Source organism: Neophocaena asiaeorientalis, unplaced genomic scaffold (assembly GCF_003031525.2).
Source record: "Neophocaena asiaeorientalis asiaeorientalis breed wild unplaced genomic scaffold, Neophocaena_asiaeorientalis_V1.1 scaffold48, whole genome shotgun sequence".
NCBI classification, from domain to species: Eukaryota; Metazoa; Chordata; class Mammalia; order Artiodactyla; family Phocoenidae; genus Neophocaena; species Neophocaena asiaeorientalis.
The window spans coordinates 757,246-775,037 of record NW_020175526.1 but is presented as its reverse complement, the minus strand read 5'-3'; the positions used below and the strand labels follow the sequence as shown (position 1 = coordinate 775,037).

General features: G+C 35.8%; 1 pseudogene; it reads right to left on the bottom strand.

Moving 5' to 3' along the window:
* Positions 1–7,831: 7,831 nt before the first annotated feature.
* LOC112415799 (elongation factor-like GTPase 1) lies at positions 7,832–11,327 on the bottom strand (annotated as a pseudogene).
* Between the last annotated feature and the right edge of the window lie 6,465 nt (positions 11,328–17,792).

Genomic DNA, 17,792 nt, shown 5'->3' with positions numbered 1-17,792 from the left:
GGTAGTAGAAGAAGAAAATTTGGTAAACCATATTTTTACTGGTATATTTACTTATTTTCTATCTTCTCAAATTGGAATGTAAGTTCCTTAAGGGCAGTGTATGTTTTATTCACTAATTCATGCTCTGTGCCTAGCTTCATGCCTAGAACAGAAGGAAGGAGAGGAAGAAAATGAGGAGAAAGGAAACGTTATAGTTGAAAGACTGAAGACAAGTGAGGATATATTTTGTAGAATTTAAATAAGTCTATGTGTCCAGAGAACAAAAAGCAAGAAAAGGCAGATTTTGAAGGATTTTAAAGCTCATCTTATAAATGAATTCTATTCTAATAGCACTGAAAACACTGAGAGGTATTAAGAAAGGAAGTGATATTCAGGGATTTTTCTCTTTAAAAGATCATTCTGGCTGCAGTCCTGAGCATGGATTTGGCTGACAGGAAGAGACAATGTGGAAATTACTTACTTGGACTAGAACAGTAGCAATGGTGATAGCAAGAAGTGGACAGAATAAGAATTCACTCAGGCAGTAAAAAGGCAGGATTTTGACTTCAAGTGTTATGGCTTGAGAAACTGGGGGTAAATTGAGAAGAAGTGAGGAAGTCGACCAGTAAATTTTTGAACATTTAAGTTTGGAGTATCCATGACACATCCAGGCAGAGGTATCAAGAAAGTAGGTAAATCTGAATCTACTTGAATTTAAGTTGAGGGCCATCTTTGGTAGAATATTAAGTAATTCTGTGATTACTCTTCACTTGTTAAATATTTTTTATTAGTGGCTTACAAGATGAGTTAAGATAGGCTTACCAAATTTTCAGGTGGCAAAAATCTGAGGCCACATAATTAAATAAAAGTGAAAATAGTAACAGAATATTTTGTATATGATGACTTTGAATATTAAATGAGATAATTGCTTAGTACTCTGTCTGTGGATTAGTAAGTGCTCAATAAATGTCAGGTTTTAAATAGTATGATTCAGTATAAAAATAATATTTTGGGGAGGAAAGAATGTGACAAAGCTGAAGAGTGCAAGTTAATAGAAATATTCACATATGCAATTGTTTCAAGAAGCAAATTCAACTGTAGAATGGAGAAGCCTTGGAATCATATCAGTTCATGAACAAAAGTTCCAGGGATTCCATTTGACTAATAGGTTAACCTGAGTCCACAATCCATAGTTGAAGCAGCTTAGGGTAAGGAAGAACTCTATGCCCTGCACTAAACAGACAATATATGATAGATTATCTTCAAAATGTAGGATCACAAATAGGATTGCATCCACAGAACAAACAAGACAATGAAGGATACAGAAACACTTCATATGCATAAGGTTTGAAAGAACTAATAATTGTTTTTCTTGAAAAATAATTCTAGGGAAATGAGAAACATGACAAATAGTGATTAAATTATTCTACTTTTCCAGAAAACAGAGTAATCATGATTGCATGGAATTTTAAATAAATCAATTTTTAAGGGAATCACTTATTCAATATAAAAATGAAATCCATAAATTTCACCAAGAAGTAAGTTTTCTCTTAGTGTATTTAAGTGAATGAAGGTAGATAACTTTCTGCTGGAATGTGCTCAGAAACTGATGAGCATATAAGACTTCCTTTATTATCAACAAAATTCACCACATCACATCAAAGATACACTAAAATGATGTGTATCAAACTGTAATTCCACTGTTGTCAGTTAGCACATGGCTAACTGTGTATATATTTTACAAGCTCATTGTAACATTGGATATCCTATTCAAGTTGAATACTGGAAGTAATATTTAGTTTAGTACACTAAAGTTACGTTTGGTGTAGTATACTATAAAGTATAATTTATTTTTAAAAAATCACATTTAACTTCTCACAATTTGTTTAAAGCATATTTGTTACACTAGAGTGACTGTATATCTAAGAACCTGAGATCAGAATAATAGATATTAATTCACATTATTATTTGAAGTTCTGGGTTCAGAATATCCTGAATTCCATCTCTTTACTTATATTCTGCATTTTGTAATTTAAGGGTCTGCTACTTTGAACCCTCCATATAAATAATCAAGAAGAAATATTTTAAGATATAAAAGAACTCTAGCCTTTATCTGGTCTGTTTCTTTTCATAGAAAGGGAAGAGTTAAATCTCCAGAAAATAGACAACAAAATTATTAACCCCATCAATTGGCATTGTGATGAAATAATTTTAATAATAATGGCAAAAGTAGCTAGACATTTAACTTTCAAGCATGCATTAGTCAGTGAGCAAAGTTCTATATAAGAACTAATTCATGTGTCATCACATCCTACTCTCTGGGGTAGGATGAAGAAACTGAAGCCCAGAAATATTCCACTAGATCCAAGTCACACAGCAAGTAAGTGTCCCAGCCAGGATCAGACCTCAGTCAGCGTGGTTATAGAATCTTCATTTTTAACATATTCTTTAATTATTTTAGTGGAATAATCAAAACATGCACATGTCAAATTGTAAAGGACAAAATAGCTACAGTAAATTTAAATGATAATGCTATTGAATATTTCTGCAAATTTGGTCCCATATAGTATAATAAGAAAAATCTCATTTTTTAAAAAAGACTTTGGTGATAAAGAGTATTTCTCTAAATGCTCCTTAGAATTTCCTTGAAAGGACTTTAAGGGGAGGTTTGAAATAATTGCAAAATCTAGGCCTTTCCTTACCTCCTTTAGCAAGATACTTAAAGAAACCTTATCTCATCTAAAGCTGAATAAATCTTACAAAATTTAGCTGTTTGGTAACATTACATCATTGCCATTTTCCTTGACCTTCCACCAGATGGAAAGCATTGACTCTAATAATTTTGCCTTGGAAATCCTAATGTTTGTTATTCTGTTAGAGAGGAAATGGTATATTGTTGCATCTCTTCCAACAGTGTTCTTATTATTAAATCAATGATGCCATTTTACATAAAAAGGGTTCCATAAGAACATAACAGTCTCATAAATAAAGCAGGCCCAGCTTGTCTGGTGAACTGTTTCTTACACATCAAATAACGCCAGATGCTTTAAAGGTACTGGTACTGGACCACAATGTTATTTTGACCAGACTATTTATATCACATTCATTTATCTAGTTCTTTCCTTGAATAAATATCATTATTTTGTTAGCCTTAGTACAATTGAAAAGGCTTCTGGTAATTTCATAATGATTTTTCCAAAAGGAAGTTAAATATTCAAATCAGGTCCAAATCACGGAAACAGACCAGGGCTACCTAGAAGTAACAAGATTCTCTTCATCTTGTCGGACTTGACAGTATGATTCATTACAGGCCAATAGATTGCTGTTGGTGGCTTGAGAAAGGTGAGACACTTTACCCTTATAGAAGTATAGAATATTTTTCTTGATAAAATTCATGATGTTGTAACTCTAGCCAGATACTATGACCCATAGTGGGTCAACTGGCAACAAACCAGTGTAGGGAGATATCCATGACTATGGGATTGTTTGCTTTTATTCATGTCAGATGAGTAAGAAGAGATAGTCTCAGTGTATACAACATTCACAGACACACACAGACACACCCATTACCACCACTACCACCATGGCTTAGAAATCATGTTGGACTCTTCAGGGTTAAAAACAGAATAAAAATATAATCATAAGGGAGACAATTTGGTTAGCATTTTCAAGAGCCATATTTAGGATTTATAATGTTTTTCTATATCAGATCTTAAAACATTTTAAAGACTGTGTATATTATATATTCACAGTTAAAATGATATGATTGTTAGCGCTGGAGGGTCAAGTGACCCAAGCACTGTTATAGAAATAAAGGTACACCTGTTAATGAAGTCTTCTTTCTCACCTTGCATTGTGTAACTTTAACTCAGACAAAATTACTTTACATTGTCTATATAGCAGGAATATATTATATTCATCCTTGCAAAAATCCACTCCTAAGTAGTTTTATGTATGAAATTAAACCTTCAAAGTGACCAAATTATGAGTATCTTTCTGAGTAGTTTTAGCAATATCAAGCCAAGAGCAAGAATGAATGAACTATTTTTAGCTAATATTTAGTTGACACTTACATGCTAGGAATTTTGCTTAGTATTTTGTGTTAAAATATATGTAATCTTACCTAATAGGATTATTATTGTGTGTATTTTACCATGAGTTATCACAGTACTATGTTATTGAGGAAGAAAAAAAGAGGTAAAACATGTTTCTAGAACTTAGAAGTTCTTTTATTTTGGTTAAGATATGTGAAACTAATGATGCCAAAATATTAGAAAATAATTGATTTTGTTAGTAGTGTAGCAACAGTTACTAGCTCAAGATATTTGAAGATTATTCTTGACTGGAACAATACATTTTGAATTTGTAGGCTATGTAAAAGCTGAGCTGAACTTAGCATAGCAGGTAGAATTTGTATACTTCATAGAATAAAAGGAATTCCTTCCTAACTAGGGGTCACGTATGAAGCACAGTGTCTGTCATCCATGCTGAATGTAGCAAAAGCAAGTTCCAAAAAGAGACAAAGAGATTACAGTGGGGAAAACCAAGAAATAGGATTAAATAGATGAATGAAAAAAACTAATACCAAGCTCTATAAAGCTGAGAGCTTAGAGTTTAGATTTTGATGTAAAAGACCATTAAGGGTAGAGTTACATAACAAAAGTTCTACCTGTCATGATCTATTCAAATAAAAGTTGGGGTTATATTCAACTATTTAATATTCCTTTGGTAAAATATAAATATTTCATTAAAAATTCCAATATTTGATTACATGTAAGTTACTTATTAGAGAATATTTTTGCTAGAATTACAAAAGGATGGGGAGTAGCATGGAATCAGGATTGGACTACAGACACAGAGATTCAGTATATGTAAAAACACATATCAGTAATAGAAGAAAGGATTGAGGGTATAGTGTAAGCCAAGGTTGAAAGCATTGAGAGGGAAACAGAACTAAAGAAAATATTTCAGAAATTTCTGAGTGATGCAAAATTGAATACTCTAGGTGACTTTCAGAGAGGTATTATGGCAATAAGTTCTACATTATTCTTCAAGACCTCGGGAGTTGAAATAGTGAAGAGACTGGAACGCAAAGTTAGTAGCTGGGGTGAGGGATAGGAGAGCATCTCTATTCAGATAGCAGGTAGACAGTGCTTAAGATTTATGTGTCTTCAACAAACAAAGAAAACCCCAGGCTTCTCAGCTGAATCAAAAGAATAACTAAATGGACAAATGTGTATAGGCCAATTCATGATTAGCAAATAAATTTCAACCTTTGATTGTTGATTTGATATCAAAGGTATCATCTCTTAAAATACAAGGTGAATAGGCTGAAATTCATGCTAGAATAAAGCTCAAAATAAAAAGAAGTACTTATTTGGAAGTACTTATATAACTCAAAACCTCTTCCTTCAGTATTTTAAAACATATTTGAATTTAATATAAATTTTCAGGAGAACAATAAGTAATATTAAATTGGTCCATTCTTTGAACATCATCCAACTTTCCTATAGATATTGCTTATGAAAACTAAACACCCTTCACAATGTTTTTGTCTTCTTCATCTATTTTTAAAATGTCTATTTAATCCAGATATTCCTTCAAAGAGTAAAGTGAGTGTTTCAAATTATAACTGTCAAGCTCACAGCATTTTCAAAGGCTTTTGCATTTGGAGAACATCTTATACCCATTTGTCTGGGAAAAATAATTGGGGTTACTCTGACCCCCCCAATATGTGTGACTAAATTTAAAGGTATTGACTACTATTAGCCTTGAGAATATATCATATGGTGGATTTTTTCCATGTAACTTTCCCAAGGTATTCTCAACCCATAGAATTTTTCATGTATAATTATCAGAAATCTTATAATTTGACATAATTTGGAGAGAAATCTCTATTATTATAATAATTTACTTCTAACTCTTTAGGAATCCCCTCCCATTTTAAATTGTGATTTTCTCATTCTTGATTACCTTCAATGAGCAAGGTATATCTATAATAAATTGTTTTTGAAATGGATTTATTTTCTAAGTTATGCGTGTGATACAGGTGCATATTGAACTCATTAAGTTGGATAATGTTTACAAATTGATTTTCTTCTGAACTCATCTTGTTTCCATGAAACAAATATAGTTTAATAAAGCCATTATTACTTGTCAATAAATGACATTTCATTTGATCATATATGAGTAAAATGCACAATATTTTCACAGAGCATTGCTTTTATAAAGATGATAAATATTTTAGCTAATGAATTGTTAGCTCTTATAAAATAAACAATACATAACAGCATTATTGATGAAATTGGATATATTGTTCCTCATTTATTTATATTTACCAAATTTTAGTCTTTAGCTTGGTAAACTTTTCGGACCTCATTTTCACAAGTTTCTTAGAATTTATACTGGTAAAAGAACTGCAGACGTATGGAAATGCAGATCCAGTATATGCCAATAACACTAATGAGTTGATTCACTATTTTTTAGATGAGATAGAGAAAGAGCAGAAAAATAAGATGAAAATTGTCCTCTTCCATTCTTGCAGATTTCCCTATCCTAATAGTGCTGCACATCATTTGGCTTTAATTCCAGATTTTCTATTTCTCAGCATAGAAAAGAAGATAATGTTTCTTTTCTTCCTTCTTTATAGCATCAAATAACAAATTTTAACTATTTAGAATATGAAAACTTGTTGTATAGTAGAGGAGTGGCAATATAACACGGTAACAATCTCAGCTCCACCACATACTAGCATAGGACCTGACCTCTTTATGATTCAAGTTTCTTTGTTAATAAAATGGAAATAATAATATTACTTAACTTATAGAGTGTGCTATTGTTGTGAGCACATCAAACTTTAGTTATTGTACTAGATTTGTATGCTGTACAATAAATTACAAATTTAGCTCCTTAAGACAAATATTTATCATCTCCCAGACGTCTGGGGATGGCTCATCTTGGTCCACCGTTCAGAGTCTCACAAGGTTGCAATCAAGATGTAGGCTGGAGCTGGGTTTCCTTCTGAGGCTGGGGGTTCTCTTCCAAGCTGATATAGTTGTTGGCAGGTTTCATCTCCTTGCAGCTATAGAACACATAGAAGCCTATTTCTTCAAAGCCAATGGGAGACTCTCTCTCTTCAGAAAGGTCCTAGTATCTCTTTCATATCTTTTCACTAATGAAGTCAGGCCCACACAGGACAATCTCCCTTTTGATTACCTCAAATGCAAATGATTTGGCACCTTACTTACAGCTGCAAAATCCCTTTACCTTATGACATAATTTTATCACAGGTCTGAATCATATTCACAGGTCCTGGTTACATTCAATGCAAGGGAATTATACAGAGGGAGGGGAGTCATACAGCTTCCTTAGAGTTCTGCCTACCACAGTTAGCTACCTACAGCTGGATATCTTTGTCCTTTCCTTTCTGTACATCTGGTAAGGTTGTACTCTATACAGAGTTCTAGTCATTCAATATGTTGGTCAATAAATGGTATTATCAGTCTTTTTGAATTTCATCTTTTCTTTTGAATGCATAGTGTTACCCTATTTTTGTTATAGGTGTATTACTCACCTGAAATGGTGTTCTTTATCTTCCAAGTAAAGCCAAGTAGATTCTTTTGCTCTTCCTGGAGTGTCAGCCATGTCCAGGAAAGCATTATCCATATACAGGGTGATATGTAGAACAAAAGTCGGAAATAGAAGCACTCTGTTCAGTCACTGTTGTGATGTCAAGCATTGTGGGAACAACTGTAGCATCTTTTGGTTAACCCCTGATGGTCTACAATAAGGGTCCAAGTAGAATAGCTACCAGTGGAGACTAGGTTTGGCCCATGAGTCAGTATTGCAGATATCAGTTACTTATTTTGGCTGAGGGTTCTCTGCTTTTTCCATGTGCTCCACATGGAAAAAGTTTTTGTCTTTTCCAGACAAAAACTTTTGTCTTTTCCAGACAAAAACCTTTCTACTTTATCACTATGTTCATGTACTTCCATGTTGGGTTCTCTGAATCAGCCTTTTCCCCAAAGTGCAAGTACTTTTCCTCAGTGGTTGGCACCCAGGACAGGTTGCTGGAATGATTTCCCAATGGCTGAATACCAGTTGTGAGCTGGCTTCTTCCTGATTTCATCCATGAAGAAAGCTTTTGGCCCTGGGCAGCAGAGGCTTAACGATAAATATGTCTGCCTAATCTTTTCTTTTTCTTGAAACACTTAAACTTTTCTCTTTGACAGGACAGTATAGACTTACTAAGCCAAGAACATTACCTCTGGGCATGATGCCACATATGTGCATAACTGCCAGCAGGCACTGAGGTTTCACTTGTAGCACATCTCCACACACTTCTCTCATGGTGGCAGTTAGCTGTCCTGAGAAGAGTCCACAGCAATCAGGCAGTAACACTTCTCCTTTCTGAGCAGTCCCCTTCTCAAAAGGCTCAGAGCAGCCATCTTGATTTTCATCTTGACCAGATTAGGTTTCATCTTCCCCCTGTTTCTCCTTTAATAGACCACTTGACTCTTGATTCTGCTTATCACTTGCTCCTTGTTGCTCGAAGTTACTTAAGGCTCGTATTCTAAGACAAAACAGATGCCCATGAGAGGGCATCCATGAGAGGATGGGTCCAGAGAGGGCTGCGATTGGAAGATACTCACAATGCTGTTGTCCAAATCTCAGTATTTACTGCCTTATTTGGAAACTTGGTCAGTTGGGCCCGGTCATATCAAGTTCTGAAAAGCTTCACTATTATGGACTAATAGGTTGGACCCAAATTTTCTTGGGACAAACAACCAGATTTAGCCAACAGTGTTCCTCCATTTTCTCCCTGTTAGATGTTGCTCTAGTTTTCCCTTGAATTCACAATTCCCTCTTAGATCTTCTGGTGGATCATTAATATTTATGCCCTGATTCACTGAGGATGTCAGTTCCTCCACAGAACAAACCAGATCACTATTTTCTTCCAGAATCTGACTGACTTCTTCACACTGAGCATGACAAATTTATTGAAAGTTTTGGTGATTAGCACATGAGTCAACCTGGATTCCTTCATGGATTTTGCTTTCTTTTGTTCTGTGTATGACTGTAATTTTCTGTTGATTGACTATTTATTCATTTACCATATCAACTTTTGAAGGTTTTATGATTGTTTTTCTGAATAGAATAATGGGTTCAGGTACACTGATTTTGAATCTTTACAATTTTTTCTTTTAAGTCATCAGGCATTGTTGCATGTGGATTTCTCTGGTTGTAACTAAAATGTGCCCTCAGCTCAATTTCCTGAATTAAATTCCAAGGGGTCATTTGGTTTAACAGCTTCATTTCTTTGATGAGGTGGGGCATTTCACTTGGGGGGTCTTTATTCAACGGCAACCCTGTCAATAAGGGTGGCTACAAAGTTGAGTGGAATAAATGGTAGGCAGGATGGCAAGCTACACAGTATTGCAGAAATCACCACAAAGTCTTGTAGGCCTCCTGTTCTTAGAGATAGCCCCTCTAGATTTTCCAGTTCCTAGTTACATTCTAATCAGAAGATCTGTGTTCTTAAGAATACAAAATGGCATGTGAGGACTTGGGGAAGGACATCTGCTGGAACTGAGAAACCTAATGGTACCTGTTGCAAAAGTTCAAGCTGACCGTCCTTGGGCCATCTTTCTTTTATTTCCTCTTCAAGCCATATGAAATACAACATACTTGATTGTTTCCCTCCTAAAACACAGGTTTAGACGTCATAATCTCCATCTTTTGCCCATCACCTCTTGACTCTTCTCTCTTTAGATTTGTTTCATGGGCACTCCCATTTGGGGTGGGCTAGAAAGACACCTGCCCCTGAACTGCTGCCAGCTTCTCCATGTGCCTTTGTCTCACATCCTCATGTCAGATTTCTTCTTGAGTGAGAGATCATGGCTTGTGAGGGAAAACCTCAGCACCAACTGGAAATATGTTGGAAACAAAGATTATAACTGGAGGATTGTCTTCCCTTCTACATCTCATAAAAGCTGATTTCAGTGCCTGGGTTTCTTGTGGAAGAGAATCAAACATTTGTCCTCTTGTGCCCATTAATTTCTCCACTCTCTTGGCTATAATATTAAGCAAGCTATAATGTTTCTGACACACTATAGCAAGAACATTTTGGGATATGGTGGCCACTGACAGTAAATGGCATTGTTCTGAACATTAGTATCTAAATGAGTTGCCTTCTGGGCTCCAATATTTTATCCTAAAGAACTTACTATTTTATTAATTTTTTCTTTGTTCTTTTTCAAGACAGCATCATATAAACTACATATATTTTCCAGGATCAACTTTATAAGTAAAAAATTTCATTCCTTTTGCCTGATCAATCCTCCTAATTTTCTTATTCTTTATAGTCATCTAATAATCTTCTCACAGGTTTTCAAAAACAACTTCCTTTTTGATGCTAATCTTTTGACTAGATTTTGTCAAGGAGCTCAATTCCAAAGTCTCACCCATCCAATGCACTGGTAATCATATTTCTTTAATCTGGGAAAAGTAACATTAAAAAGTATCCATATCCTCTAAGCCAGTGCTTCAGTAATATTCTTGCCTTCTTTGTTCAGAATTTGGATTCACTTGCAATTTAATCTCTCTCTCTGCTCTCCTTCTGGGACGTTAGAAGTAAAAGAGCTCCTGTGAGTGCGCTAATCTCTTCTAAAAGATGCGTAAGATGAGAATAAGCCTCTTGTGGAGTGAATTTCAGTTCCACTATCAAGTAATCTCATTCACTAATCACTAAACCTAGATGAATATTTTTGATCCAGACTTGTCACAGAACTTCTTATGTCTGCAGACAGACTGCTTCCATCACATTTACCAGTTATGTACCCATCACAAATGCAACCAGTTTATAGTTCAGAGGCAAAATCGGTATGTCCTGGAGAGTGTATCAGATTAACCAGGTGGTCCTCATTACTTGGGTAGATGAGGGGCAGGTGTGGACTGACCTCAAGCTGGTCAGCGATCTCCACCTGGACAGCCTGACTCTTGCATAACGTAGTGAGATGGAAGCGGATTTCATAGTGATACCTCACATCTGCTCATTTTCTCTGCAGTCCACATACCTTTACCCTTCCTCAGATATGTCTTGACTATTATTGGCCCTTTGTTCTTCTATATGAATTTTAGAATCAGCATATCAAGTTCCTGCTTGCCAGGCAACTGCCATTACTAGATATAAGACAGTCAGTCAGGGCAACAGGAGCCAAAACACAGATATGTCTGATGTTCGCAGTGTTTCTTTGGAGTTGAATCATCTTATCCAAACTATTGAACGCTGTGGCCACTTTATTTCTTGTGAAGACTTCAGCCCCCAACTCAGCTCCAGCTCTTGGCATACAGCACACCACATGTCAATGAGGCATGAAGGCTTCCAGGGTTTTTGTTTGTTTGTTTTTGTCATTGGGAGACCATTCTGCTGCCTAAACTTGCGTTTTGAAAAGACCTCAACAAATGAATTAAACATCTGTGAGGCTTGCAGGGTACTGGGCTAACAGACTAGGTGGCTACTTGATACCTACCCTGGCAAGATGACTCTTTTGGGGTTTGGAACAGACCTCTCAGCAGTCATTTAAAGGAGGGAGGGCTAAGCTGACCTAACAGCCAGCCCACTCACTCAGGGCTAGCAGAGGGTGACCTGTCCTCACAATTAGAAAGAAATAGTATCCACCCATGACTAAGCCAGTTAAGTTTTTTCCCAAAATTCATAGGCAGAGTGGAGTATGTCCCTTAAGGACTAACAGCTGTCCTAAAAAAAGAGTGTAGATATAAAACCATAGTACCATAAAGGTACAGATGAGATGGACGTTACTGGGAAAATTTTACAAGCAGAGAAGGAATAGAGTGTCCAGAATCTCTTGTTATCCTATCTCACAGACTCTACTGGGCATAAATGGACTACATGCACACTGGCCAACATTTGAGGAGAGAGGAAGACTGCCTCAGTAATGCTCTACTTATAGGAACAGGGGAGAAGGTAAAATACATGGGACTATATAAGAGTAGAACCTTCTTGGTTTGGGAAGTGACTTTGTGATAATATGAAACCCATTGACTAATATCAAACTCTTCTGCCTTTGAGTTAACTCGGATCTACTGAGCCAAATATCTGTCAAACAACCAAAGGGGGAAGGAAATGAGCTACCATCACCTTCCAAATCTGTCTTTCTTCAGTGATATTTAAAAATCTACTCATGAAAGTATTCTTCTCTGTTATTTCCTAGAAGTGTTTTTATTTACAGCTTTCATATCTAAATCTACAATCCACCTTGCATTGCTTTTGTGTGTACAGTGTAAAATGGAAGTCAATATGTGTGGATGTATGTGTGTGTAAAATAATAAATATTTTCCCATATGGATATCTAATTAACACAAAGCAATTTATTGAAAAGGCTCTCTCTCCTGAGTACACTACCATTGCAGTGGCATATCTGTAAAGTAACTATATGTATAAGTTTGTTTCTTGATTCTCTCTTGGTTTATTTAGCTATTCTTCTGCCAATAACAGACTATCTTATTCAATGTTACTTTATAATAACTCGATATTGTTGGAAGACAATTCTCCAGGTGTCTCTCAGATTCCTGCATGTTTTGCAAGCATAGGACCTGTCTATCATTGTTCTGGTTTAACTTTTCAAGGGTGTTAGTAAAGTGAACTGTCTTGGAAGATGAAAGATAGTATCTTTTTGCAGAGCAAAGGGAAACTTAGCTTATAGTCTCAGAAGGTAGAGATAGTGCCTACCTCTGGAGCAAAGAGAAAGAATGCTAACTGTTTAAAAGATTCAGGTTCTGTAAGTTTAGGATTCATCTCCTCTAATGCAATATTCTGTATATGCTGGTGTCATCTGGACCTCTTTGCATCATCTTGTAGGAATTAGGGTTTAGGGAACTGACACAACTATGCTGTTTCTGTTCTGACTCAAGGATAGATGCTTGTGTGATTTTGTTATATAAGTGATGCTGGCCTAAACTGATAGTTTCATTCCTTCAGTAGACTGGATCATAACACGAGACAAAAGACGAAGTTTAAGACTGCAAAAACATACTGATTTTCAGAGAAGTGCATAGAAGCAAGCCATAAAGAACCACCAAAATGAAGAAGCAAGTGAGATATCATTCTGTCTGCAAACACAATATTAACCTATGTTTTGAGTAGGTGATTATGTGCTATGTCCAAAATATACAAATTTTATGGTGGCATTTTAAGTAAGTTAAAGTAAGTCTAATATCACAAATTTCATAAGTTTTATTCACTGATTCTTTTTTAAAAATCAATGCAATTATTATCATAAAAGTATTAAAGAATAATATCTAAGCATTTCATTTTCAGAAATCAAGAAGTAACTCTGGTACAATTTTATGGAATTATAAAAGATTAGATGAATGAGATTTAGATTTGTTAAAGCTATCTGACATCAACACTATGCAGTTCTTTTTTATTAATTTCATTGTACTTCTTTTTCTATAGTTAAAGGATGTCCTTATCCATCTTGTCTAGAGAAAAAATGCCCACAGATTCTAAAAGCTAAAGAATGCCAGGATTCAGTATTAAATTTAAAAGATGAAGTGTCAAAGCAATTAATTAATGTTGGCCCCATGTCAGATAAAAGTGCCACATAATGAAGTCCTTAGAAACTGATGTAAAAATCTAAGAGTTAAAGCAGTTAGTTTTAGACCCACTCTCCTATTGATTTAATTTGTAGGGAGGCAAAGGGTTAGTATTCCCCAACCCTGTCTCCACACACTGCTAAACAAAAGTGTTCTTGCGTTTTTCATTTCATACCAGATCTTGACATCCTTTTGAATTTATTTTACATACTTGGAGAACATGAATACAACTTCATGCTTTCATCCTTTTATAAGACATTCATTATGTGCATTAACTGACAGCTGTGAAATTATCTGCCACTTGTCTTAAATAAAAGCAAGAAAATTCAAAATAGATGTGCATTCTGTACTTAGGCAAATTTCACATAATCTTCTTTAATTCAAATTTCTCTAGACACTTTTAATATAGGCTTTAAGTACAATGAATATGTTCAGTCATTACTACATATTGAGTGTCTGATGGCTTTTGAAAGCTCAGGAGGCAGTCTACATTTTTCTCACTTGTTTTTAGTGTAACTAGGTTTGGCAGCTCTATGTGAGTTTTTGCATCTTAAAAAATCTCCATCTCTATTGCATTTTTTTTTTTTTTTTTTTTTGCGGTACGTGGGCCTCTCACTGTTGTGGCCTCTCCCGTTGTGGAGCACAGGCTCCGGATGCGCAGGCTCAGCGGCCATGGTTCACGGGCCCAGCCGCTCTGCGGCACGTGGGATCCTCCCGGACCGGGGCACGAACCCGCGTCCCCTGCATCGGCAGGTGGACTCCCAACCACTGCGCCACCAGGGAAGCCCTCTATTGCATTTTATTATATATTAATGTTGTTCTTTAAATTGTTTTAATATTCATTTTGCCGTTTAAGGCAAAGTTGTCCAAAAAGAAGTGACTAGTGAGCACAATGTTTTCAGCCATTCAAGCTGATGCCACTTTTTTTTTTTTTTTTTTTTTTTTGCGGTACGCGGGCCTCTCACTGTTGTGGCCTCTCCCGTTGCAGAGCACAGGCTCCGGACGCGCAGGCTCAGCGGCCATGGCTCACGGGCCTAGCCGCTCCGCGGCATGTGGGATCTTCCCGGACTGGGGCACGAACCCGTGTCCCCTGCATCGACAGGCGGACTCTCAACCACTGCGCCACCAGGGAAGCCCTGATGCCACTTCTTAAAATCCTTTTTGGTAACAAATATGAAAAACTAGCAAGTGGGAAAAGTATGTTTCCCTTAGGGAAGAGTGTGTGGGAAAATATTAATGGTCATTTCTAGCTATAGGCCTTTGTTCTGCTTTTCATAAAGATAAAGATCTGATTAGATCAAAAGACAAGGACACAGAGTTTAAGGCAAACAAAACTGTATAAAATGAGTAAAAGTGGGGCTTCGCTGGTGGCGCAGTGGTTGAGAGTCCGCCTGTCGATGCAGGGGACACGGGTTCGTGCCCCAGTCCGGGAAGATCCCACATGCCGCGGAGCGGCTAGGCCCGTGAGCCATGGCCGCTGAGCCTGTGCGTCCGGAGCCTGTGCTCCACAACGGGAGAGGCCGCAACAGTGAGAGGCCCGCATACCGCAAAAAAAAAAAAAATGAGTAAAAGTGAAAAGCCCTATCCTGGAAATTAAACTGTGGAGACTCCCATCCTCTTTTCACTATTATTTAGGTTTTATAGCAGTAAACTGCAGTAAACAAAGTAACAGCTGCTCTATAGAGTAAAAGATTATTCAACCCTTAGTTTCAATTTCTTGGGCAAAAACTTCCTTTGGAACATGCTCACATACTTTACCAAATTAATGTGTACTTTCATATTTAAAATATAGATACTAGACAGATGGATAAATAGATATATAATAGATGTTTTCTTAATAATTAAAACAGCATAAAAATATAATGGAACATTATTGCTTTTTAATTTGACTTATTTTGATTGGTAGATTTATATTTACCAAAATAAAAATGGCAGGTGACTAGGCAGTTACACTATTTAATAACTTGTGCTTCTAAGATTTTCTTTGGGAGGTATAGGTCTGCCCTAAATAATCTGTCTGTAGGATAATAACTTAAATCATTACAGGATACTGTTTCACTTCAGGATTTACCTCAGTTTGTGTGTTTATGTTTGTTGACTAAGTATGAGTAGTTATGTTATTCTTATAGTTATTTTACTATGATTATTATTATTACTACTACTACTATTATCATTAATGGGGAGAAGACATGGACAAATAACTTCAGAGACAAATATAAAAATGTAACCATAGTAAGTACAACAAAGCAGAGGTATATTTTAGTGAGATAACATAAGGGGATATAATACTGGTAGAAAAACAGTGGATCATTTTCAAGTGGAAGAATCTATATAAATGACATCTGAAAGATGATTAGGTGTTAATTAGTTAAGTATTTGCAATTCCAATAAAAACTCTGTCAGTATTATTCATGGGATTTGACAAGCTGCTTCTATATTTTACTTGGAAAACAAAGTAGAAGAGGAGCCATGTTAATTTTGAAAAAAATAGGAATAAGTTGAAGAAGCTTGCCCCATCAGATATCAAAGTATAATAATTAAAGATATGGTATTAACCAATGAAGAGGTAATTAGAACAGAACTAAATAAAGAGCACAGAAAAAAGCCTATACTTACAAGGAAATAAAGTATGACACAGGGAGCATTACAGATCAGTGTGAAAAGGTAGACTAGATATTAAATGCTTCCTGCACAATCATCTTTATGGGGAAAAAAATGAATCCATACCTGATATCATATATATTTAAAAACTTTAGTTTTAATTTTAAATTTAGGAAGAAAATATACTCTCTTCATAAAATTGGAGATTTCTTAAATAAGGAGTAAAAAACACAGACTTTAAAGAAAAATATTGATAAATTTGATTACATTATAATTTATAACAATTTATATTCATAAAAAGACATCAGAAAGCTAAAATATAATTTTAGGTTAGGAGATACTTCCCATAGTATATTTTTAAAAATTAAAAATTAAGGAGAAAAGGTAAACCCAATAGACTAACAGACAAAATATTAAATTGGACAATTCATAGAAGAGAGTAATAAACATAAAATGAGCTCAAATTTTCTACTATCAAAATGCAACTAAAAACTTAGTAAGATAGAATTTCCCAGTAAGTGATGACAAAGATGCAGAGAAATGACATCTCTTATTCTGCTAGAGAAATATGAACTAGTACAATCATTTTAGTCAGCAATATGATAATTCCTAGAAACACTGAAGATGTGCATACAATGAATGCTACCCAACCATATATATGTACACAAGAGAAATAACTAACTTGTTCATATCGACATTTGTTTTATCACTCAAGAAAAGAAAGGGTAGTGGAAAGAAGGGAGAGGAGAAGGGAGGGAGGAAGGATGGAAAGAAAGAAGGAAATTTAAAACCCTAAATGTAATCTTTAGAAGAATGGATGAGCAAATGACATTGTATTCCTACGTTAGATATCAAACAAAAATAAAAAGGGATAAACTAGGGCTCCCCTGATGGCGCAGTGGTTGAGAGTCCTCCTGCCGATGCAGGGGACACAGGTTCGTGCCCTGGTCCGGGAAGATCCCACATGCCACGGACCGGCTGGGCCCGTGAGCCATAGGGGCCCCCATCCCCAAAAAAAAAAAAAAAAAAAAAAAGAAAAGGAATAAACTAGCTCTATATGTATAAATATAGATGAACTTTTCAAGTAATATTGGGTGTAAAAGAGTAAACTGCATGTGAATATATACCATGATATTCAGTGGTATCTACCATGATCCCATTTACATAGAGTTTTCCGGACGCACAGGCTCAGCGGCCATGGCTCACGGGCCCAGCCGCTCCGCTGCATGTGGGATCCTCCCGGACTGGGGCACGAACCCGTGTCCCCTGCATCGGCAGGAGGACTCTCAACCGCTGTGCCACCAGGGAAGCCCTACATAGAGTTTTAAAGCGTGTAAAACAGTGATTTATTGCTTAAGAATACATATATATGTAATACAAACTATTTGTTAAATGTGTGGAATTGATAAACCTTCAAATCAGAACACTGGTTATCAGGGATTGAGAATGGGAGAGGAAGCAGATGAAGTAGATATGATTGGAGTGACAGGGATTCTACTCTATTGGCAATGTGTTATTTCTTATGTTGAGTGATGTAAACATGATTATTGGTTATTGTTGTTTGGTTATGTCTCTATTGTTGTTTCTTTTTTGTA